This window comes from Pinus tabuliformis, chromosome 9 (genome assembly GCF_031772625.1).
Source record: "Pinus tabuliformis cultivar Carrire ecotype Pingquan chromosome 9, CPIR1, whole genome shotgun sequence".
NCBI classification, from domain to species: domain Eukaryota; kingdom Viridiplantae; phylum Streptophyta; class Pinopsida; order Pinales; family Pinaceae; genus Pinus; species Pinus tabuliformis.
This window is the reverse complement of record NC_142307.1, coordinates 31,276,276-31,285,587: the sequence shown is the minus strand read 5'-3', so window position 1 is coordinate 31,285,587 and position 9,312 is coordinate 31,276,276.

The following is a 9,312-nucleotide window of genomic DNA, read 5'->3' as shown; positions in this document are numbered from 1 at the left end:
TGTTACCTAGCCTATTCCATTGCAGTTCGATAGGCCAGTGGTCTGAACCTGAGACAGGAAGGATGGAAGCTATGAATTCCCCTCCCAGGTGAGTTGCATTGTCTGAAATAAGGAATCTATCAAGACGCGAAGCTATCTGTTGCGATCCCTCTCTCTTATTGTTCCAAGTGAAGATGCCATTGCTTGAAGGAACATCTACCAACCAGTTGGTTTGAATGAAGTATTTTAGCAGGTTCTCGTCACTATTTGTTTTGCTTCTGCCACCTTGCTTCTCCTCCATTCTTGCTATCATGTTAAAATCGCCTCCAGAGATCCAAAGCGGGTATGGCCTGTCTGAGTTGACGTCTGACAGTGTATTCAAAATTTGAGCTTTGTGTGTAGTATCCTGAGGGAAGTAAACATTAGTTACGTGTCCATAGGTGTTGGTGCCGATTAGATGAAATGTTGCCTGAATGAAGCTCTTGTTAGCATGTATGTTGTTTAGTTGAATGGATCGCGCATCCTAGAGTACTGCAAGTCCTCCCGATGCCCCTTGAGCATCAACAACTGTTACTAGCCCTCCTGGCCATGCTTTTGCTGCTATTTTTTCCAAAACTGTCGAGTTGCATTTAGTCTCCTGCAGAAAAAGTATGCTTGGTTTTTCCTGCATAAGCATATTTTTTAATAGTCTGCCTTTCCTTGGGCCGTTGAGCCCCCTTATATTCCATGATATCAGCTTCATTGAGAAGGATGGGGGTCAGTGTTAAAGTACTTGGTCAGCTTGGCATACCTCCCTGACTCAACTAACACCTCGCCTATCTTGATGGTTCTCTCAAGTGTTGTTTTTCTTCCTCTCTTCTTGCTGTCCTTGGTGATAAACTTGCCATCCCATGGACTTCCTATCTGGACTCCTAAAGAGTATTTCTTCTGTGCCCGATTTAGGACCTCTACCAGGTTGTCCACTTGCCGATCTAGTATTTTGTCAAAATTCCCTGTTTTGCATGCTTGCTCCAGTCCTAGGATATCCAGTTCACCTATGTCTATATTCTCAGGATCTTCTTCCATGATTTGGGGCTCTTGAGAGGGTTCCTCTCTTTCTTTTGGTGACTTGGAGCTTGGTTCAGGGTTGTCAACTTCCATTCCTTGGGAATGCCAGGATTGAGATTTGGATTGGGATTGAAGGATTGATTTCTTGAGTGGGACATCTCCTGGTTGCTGTGAAGTTTCCTCTGACTGTTCTTTATTAGATTCTTTGACCTTCTGCGGTTCCTTATCAGGGTCTTGCATGTCAGTCTTAGCTAGGGCTTCAAAGCTATTACTCATTGAGGGTTTTGACATGTTGACTGGATTTGTCTTGGGATTGACTGTCGATCTTTTGTTCCCTCTTCTACGGTTCGTAAGCTTGTTAAAACCATCAGGCGTTTGGTTATCTGAACTTTCTTGAGAAGGGGGTTTCCTGTTCAGAGGACAGTCCCTGTAGAGATGCCCCATATCATGGCATTTCCTACATCTAAATGGTACATGTTCATAGTCTATAACTTGAATCCATTCAACATCTTCATGAAAGAAACTTACCGTGTCTGGCAGGGCTTGCTTTAGATCCATGTAAACACAGATCCGTGCATAAGACGTGTATCTGCATAGTTTTGTTTCCTCTGCGACCTTGACAAACTCGCCCAGTGTATTCCCAATCTCCTGAAGAGATTTTTCTTCCCAGTATTCCCAAGGAAGCGAGTACAACCTTATCCATACAGGGACATAGCTAAGGTCTTCCTTGTCTGGATTGAATCTTTTGACCCACGCTTTGAGATATAATCCTGCAGAGTTGAAAAAATAAGGACCCCCATCCAGAATCCTATTGCGATCTTCCAGGCAATTGAAGACTGCAGTAAAGAACCCCTTTGGCCCTAGATGCAGAGTGATATGTCCTTTTGGGTTCCATTTGGTGCTTATCCAGCTCCTCAGCACTCTCTCAGTCGGCCATATTCCAATGAATTTGCCAATCAGCGCGTGATCTCTCATATACTGTATTCTGGCATTGATACGATGACTGAGAAACTCCACTCTTGGCCTGTGAGTTGCTACGGGCTTGCATGTGGAGGAACTTGCCTTATTTTTATCTTCCTGACCTGTCTCCTTGTCCTGTTGCTTGCTGCGTCCCGTATTGCCTCCGCTCTATTCGTTTTCTATGTCCCATTCTTCCATCGGCTACGTTTGACTGTCCTGTTTGGGGGGAGGTGCATCGCCCTCCCCCTGAGGGGACTGCATTCTAGTGTTTGCGTATGGACGGCTCACGCTAACCACGTATCCGCTCTGGTGATTTCAGTACTGTGTTGTGCCTGTCAAGCTTGCCATTGCAGGGGCTGCATAAACCCTAGGATGGGTCGCAGAAACCCTAAGTCGTCTTCTTCCAACTCAATAAAAGCATGAGTTGGAGCCTACATTAAAACAAAGCAGATTTTTCATATTTTTTTACTATTTTAGTCATTTTAGTGCGGGGCCATTTTACAACAGATGGAAAGTAATTTTGCAAAACCCAAGGAGGTTTTTGTTAAGCACGAGCCATATAACAAAAATATCTTTCAGTTTATTCACAGGTGTCATGGATTGGGTTATGTGACTAGATCTTTACATCTCATTTTCACATATTTAAATTTTTAATGATTTTCTGTTTTAGAGATGATTTTGTGGAACAGATTTCGAGCAACTGGAAACGAATTTCCAAAATTTGAGAGAGGTTTTTCTCCAAAATGACCTTATCTACAAAAACATATTTCAGTTTTGTAACATGTACTATGGTTTAGGAGATACGAGTTCATCTTCAACACCTATTTTCAGAAATTCGGCCCAAGTTTAATGTAACTAATTCTATTTTGAAGAAATGGTTGAGCTCAATTCCCTTATTAAAAGGATGAGAAAATGTATATATTTTATGAATTTCATAGTGTAGGGGTTGGATTTTGGTAGAAGGTTGGACTCTTGAGAAAGCCTTGAGCTTCATTGTACATTCATTTTCAGTATTTTGGCTAAGGAATTGAGACCAGGATTTGCAGCACTCTTTGGGATTCATGTGGTAATTTGTCTTGGTACAGTGCTTCTCTTTGTGATTGTGAATTTTTTTATGTGATTGCATTTCTATCTTATTTCTTCTGAACTAAACAAACAAGAGTGTAAGTAGAATTCATTGAAAGTGCAATGCTCTACTTGAAGTTTGCTTTAGTTGTTTGATGTTTTCAGTTGTTTGGGGAGGATTCATGATTGCTCTTTCCCTCTTCAACACCTCACCTGTCTTTTCCCTCCATCTCATTAAAATTTAAGTGCCAAAACGATTGCCTACCTTGCCCCATCGAGATCTCTGCAAAACTGAGCCTCAATCCCCGCACCCCAAAATGTGTCTTTCCCTCTGAGCCAACAAATCATCATTTTATCAAATCAAACTCTCTTTCACATATACCTAGCCTAAGATCAGAAGATATTTCAGTCATCTCAAGCCCTCATCGATCATAATTTGCTGAGATTGACCCGGAGAGAGCCCTCTCCTGACCTGGTAGGGCTAGCTACCAGGCTGAGCGTGGTTTGATGTTGGCCTTGGATCCTACCTTTTCAGCCTGAGGTAAATCTAGGCACTAACAGTTCCAATATGTTACAACCACTTAGTCAGAAGACCACATCCACTTTATATAATAAGCCAAAGCCACTATTTGGAAAATAAAATAATATAGCCATTATTAATGAAGATCTCGGTCTCGGGGGCTATTTAATTAATTATTAATCAAATCGATTAAAAATTAAAATAATACAAATAAAGCTAATATTTACAAATGAAATTTTATTATTTACAAATGAATAAGTTTATAAAACAAAAGTAATGTACATTTTATACATTTAGTAGGCTAAGGCAGTGAAAATGTCCAATCTTCATTTAGGCACCATTTGCAAACCAAACGTCCAAATGAGATCAAACGAGTTATGATAGGAAGATAAAAACATATTGAACTCATTGGAGCAATCCAAAATCTCAAAATCAAATAGTAATATGACCGACCATTCAACTAAAGGGTCCCCATAGTGAAAATTAAGTGAATAATGGGGCGGGGGGGAGGGTTGTGTTTTTACCACAACACTTGGACAACCTTTGACATCAATGACGACTTCTTTCAACACTTTGTTCTACTTTTGATTGGTAGTTATAGTTAGATGTGGCTCTCCATTGTGAATTTTAATTGGCACAATGTAGTTTGATGTGGCTCTCCATTGGGAGGTTTATTGGACACACTATGGTTTCACCCCAGTTAAAATATTTTTGTTTAGATGGATTAAATAAAGAACCCGATAATAGAGTTGGTATTGAGTCATGTCATGCCATGGGAGGTCATGGGTCTGAGTTTGGTTGTTCTCGCCGAAATTTTTTATTTTTCCTTCAAAAGTGCATTATGTAGAACTTTGTGACAGACCAACGGTGCACACTTTGTCTAATGTGCACATGAAAGATGCATTTTATAGGCATCAAACTAGAAATGTGCATTACATTGAACTATTAACTTTTATAATGTTTTATGGTTTATTTTGAGGGCCAAATTGAATTTTGAAAAGGGGGCAATGGCTAGAATTTTCTTGTCATCTAAAAGTGGACATGAAAATTCATGAAGACGGGTTTTTGAGGACAGGAAGTTGTATTCTTTCATTATTTTCAAAATGTTTTGTGCCATATGAGTAGGATTGGTGTTCATATAAGAAATGAGGGAAGGGATAATTGGTGATCTAAGAATTGGTTGAAGTTGTGTTCATATCATTGGATTTGGAAGAGGTATTTATTATGTTGAGCTTGTGGATCTAGTTTGAAATAATGTGAAAAGTGGTCCACTATGTTTTGGTGGGGGTTGTTCCCCCAATCAGGTTGAAACCTACAACAAGATGATGCTTGCATATTTTCGAAATTGGTGCCTTAATTGGGTTGGAACCTACACCAAGTTGGTGCTTGCATATTTCTAAGTTTGGTGCCTCAATCAAGTTGTAGCCTACAACAATTTGGTGCTTGCATATCTTTGGGGGTTGATGCCTTCAACAAGTTGTTGACTACAAATCTACTTTGGGGGTTTATGCCTTTGGCAGGTTGGTGCCTACAAATGGATGTATCTAGAGATTGATGAAGACAAAATATTTGTGGATTTATCCTGCAAGGATTTACAGATACATCTTTTGTTTTCATGTGTTGACACGATGATGGTCTTTATTGATGAATTATTATTTTTAAAATTATAATCAATTTTTAAATCCTTTAAATTAGTTAAGTTGGTCGTTACACCAATTCACTCCCCCTCACCCCCTAGTGTGATCATTATTCTAACAATTGGTATCGGAGTCAGTTCCTTCAGGAACATCTAATCATTGGAAGGTTGAGCACAGGGATGATGTCCAAGCTCATATCTCCAAGCAAACCTCCTCAGTTTAAAGGAATAAACTATGCTTCCTGGAAAATAAGAATGGAAACCTTCATAATGTCTTTGGGTAAGTATGTTGTATGGGTGGCTATTGAGAATGGTTTCCAAGTACTTGCTACTCCTCCCACTAATGTAGTTGGTAAATATCTCTATAAATTTAATGCAATGGAAAAAAATGTCATCTTAAGTGGTTTATCAGATATTGAATTTGTCAAAGTGATGCATTGCAAGTCAACCAAAGAACTATGGGGAAAGCTCAAAAGTTGTTATGAAGGTGATTAAAAAATAAAGGAGGCCAAACTACAAACTTAGAGAGGTGAATTTGAAAGTTTGAAAATGGAATAGGATGAAAATTTTGGTTCCTATTTCTTTTGAGTAGATGGTGTTATCAACACAATTAGAGTCTCATTGAAGAAGCCAAGGAAGCTAATATTGTTCATAAAATATTAGGATCAATTCCCTCAAGGTTCAATCCTAATGTATTAACCATTGAGGAACTGTGTGATAATAAAAAGTTAAACATGGATACCATTCATGGAACTCTTACTGCATATGAACTAAAGACAACAAAGGAGAAAAAAAGCTCCAGAGAAGCCACATTCAAAGCATCCAAGGAAGGAAGGAAGCGCGGGACTCAAGAAGACTCCAGTCATGTATTAGATGGAGAGGAAGGCAAATTTGTAAGAAAATTAAAGAAGGGAACTATAAAATTCAAAGGTAAGATTCCATTTAAACATTTTGAATATGGAATAATATGACACTATGCTTCTAAATTACTTATGAAAAAATGAATGATAGCGATGATGAAGTAAAATTCAAATCTAATGACTATAAAAGAAGAAAAAATGCCAAAAGGAGAAGCTTGTACTCTAAAGAAGGCAGTGATTATGGAAGAAATGGAATCGTGTTTGATGATGAAAGAGGAGAGATATTTTTCATAGTTGAAGAATAAATTGAAGCATAATTAGATTATGTAGAACTCGTAAGTGCATTTGAGGAACTAAGATCTCTAATAAAGAAGGTAGATCAACTAGAAAAACAACTGCAAGAATATAAAGATAAAGACCGTGATGCATATTTTATTGTCTCTCTCAAAATTGAACTAGAAGAAACTACGAGAATAAAGGAGATTCTATCAAATCAGCTAAATGAAAAGGAAGAACATTGTGAAAAATTGGAAGAAGAAATTGTGCTTTTTAGAGAAGAGTTAGAAAAACCTCAAATCAACTCAATCGAAACTTGAATATCCTTAAAGGTTCAGAGTCACTAGATCACATCCCTCGCATACAAGAGATCTCCCCTCATAAAAAAAAAACCTTGGTTTTTAAGAAGATCATGATACAACAAAAATTGAAGCTCCCTCAAGGACACCAAATGGGGAACAAATTAAGAGCTCTGTGGATACATTCATAGGATCCAATAACAACACAAATGAAGACTCCAGTGAAGTAAAGGATCAACCTAAGCATGTTCATTTCAACATCTTAGGTGGTACTCAAAATTAAGGAAAGAGGAGTCAACAAGATATAATTATCGCAAGCAAGAAAAGAAATTAGGATGAGGGTATAAGAACCACTATGCCAAAAAATATTCTCAAAGTATCTACAAGAAGCAATGGAATATGAATCAAAGATCAACAAAGAAATCATGAAACTCTTCCAAGGAACAACTTCAAAATAAATGCTTCATCAATACAAATCCATTCAATCATGTATCAAAATATGTTCTTTGTTCATTGTTTCTCATGCACACGATTTGGGCATAAAGCAAAGGATTGCAGAAACTATACTATGAATTATTATATCAAACATAGAGGATATTAACAAAATTTTAGGAACAAATACATAGGTAATAAATTCAGAAATTATAGCAGTGGGTCATATGGACTATTCCTGCAAATATTCAAGTCTAATACAAAATGATACAAATGTAACAATGAAGGACATATATCCCGTGATTGTAGATGAACTTGAGATGTCTTAAGGAAGAAGGTTTCTCTTCTAACTCAAGAGAGATCACCATAGAATAGAGAAGGAAATAGGAAGAGCCAAAGATAGATATGATCACTTAGATCTAATCCACTGGTCAAAGCTTCTTCAAGTATTTGAATGTTTGAAATGAATCTTGAAGAAGCAAGAGTATGCAAGATATATGCATATTTGAAGAAAGAAGGGAGACCAGGCACAAGGGAAGCAACTATTACAAAGAACAATTGAGTAGTCCAAGGAAGTTGTGCATATTGATATTGAGACACTTGTATTGGATCATTTTTTTGTGTAGGTGATATTCAAGATGAAAATGGGAGTAATTTCTTCCTCACATGAGGAAATGACCCATTGATCTCAACTGAGGAGTACAGGCTTGCTTCTAGTATGGTGAGTATGATAGTAGCCACATGACAAGAAGAATTTACAAGAGAAGGGTGTATCTATAGGAGGAGGTCGCATTCACAGGGAAGTAGGTCCACAGGAAGATAGATGAACAATTTTGTAGCATTGGCCTAGTAGTATGCAGTCACCAAATAAGCAACGATGTTCAGTGGGTCCCATTGTCGTTGATGTCAAAATGGGAGAGAAAGTAGATGATAAAAGAGAGAGAAAATTTTTGACTAGTAGCTTGACAAGGGAAGTTCAGTTGATTAAGGAGAGAAAGCAGAAAGCAAACTTGGCTCTAAAGCAAAAAGAAAAAAAGAAAAAAGAAAGATTTAATTGGCGTAGTTTGACATGGCTCTCTGTTGCGAGGCTTGACTTTTGATTGTAAATTGTAAGGTTTGATTGGTGTAATATGGTTTGACCCTAATTAAAATAAGTTTATTTGGATGGATTGAACAAGGAACAAGATAGAGGAGTTGGTATTCAGTCTTCTTGCACCACGAGAGGTCACGGGTTTGAGTTCGGTTGAGCTCGATGAAGTTTATTCTTTTTCCCTCATAAGTGCATTATGTATAACTTTCTAACAAACCAATGATGTGCATTTTGTCAGACACACACCAGAAAGGTGTATTTTGTAGGAAGTGGACCGAAAAGGTGAATTTGATTGAATTGTTAACTTTTATAATGTTTTATGGATTATTTTGAGGGAAATTTGAATTTTGTAAAGGTGGAATGGATAAAATTTTCTTGTGATATGAAAGTGGCCATGAAAAGTCACGAAGATAGGTTTTTGAGGAAAAGAAGTTGTATTTCTTTCACTATTTTCAAAATGTTCTAGACCATATGAATAGGTTTTATGTTGATACAAGAAATGAAGAAAGAGATACTATCGAGGATTGAAGAACTGGTTGAAGTTGCATTGATATGATTGGATTTGAAAGAGGTATTTATTGTGTTGATCTTGTGGATCCAATCTAAAAGATTATGAAAAGCAGTCCACTGTGATTTGTTGAAGGAGGTTAGTGTCTCAATCAGGTTGAAACCTGCAACAACTTGGTGCTTTCATATTTCTGAGGTTGGTGCCTCAATCATATTGGATTTTACAAGAAGTTGGTGCTTGCATATTTTCAAGGTTAGTCTCTTAATCAAGTTGTAGCCTACAAAATTTGGTGCTTGCATATCTTTGGTGGTTAGTGTCTCTAGCAAGTTGGTTCCTGCAAATCTATTTTGGGGGTTGGTGCCTACAAATTTATTTTGAGTGTTAGTGCCTCGAGCTGGTTGGTCCCTACAAATTTATTTTGAGCATTAGTGCCTCAAGTTGGTTGGTGCTTGCAAATTGATGTATTTAGAGATTGAATAAGATAAAAAAACTTATGGTTTTCTCCCCCAAGTGTTCCCATATACATCTTTTGTTTTCATGTATTCAATCTTGTTGTGATAATGATCTTTATTGATGCACTATTATGTTTGAAATTATAATCAATTTTGAAATTGTTTAAATTGGTTAAGTTGACCATTAC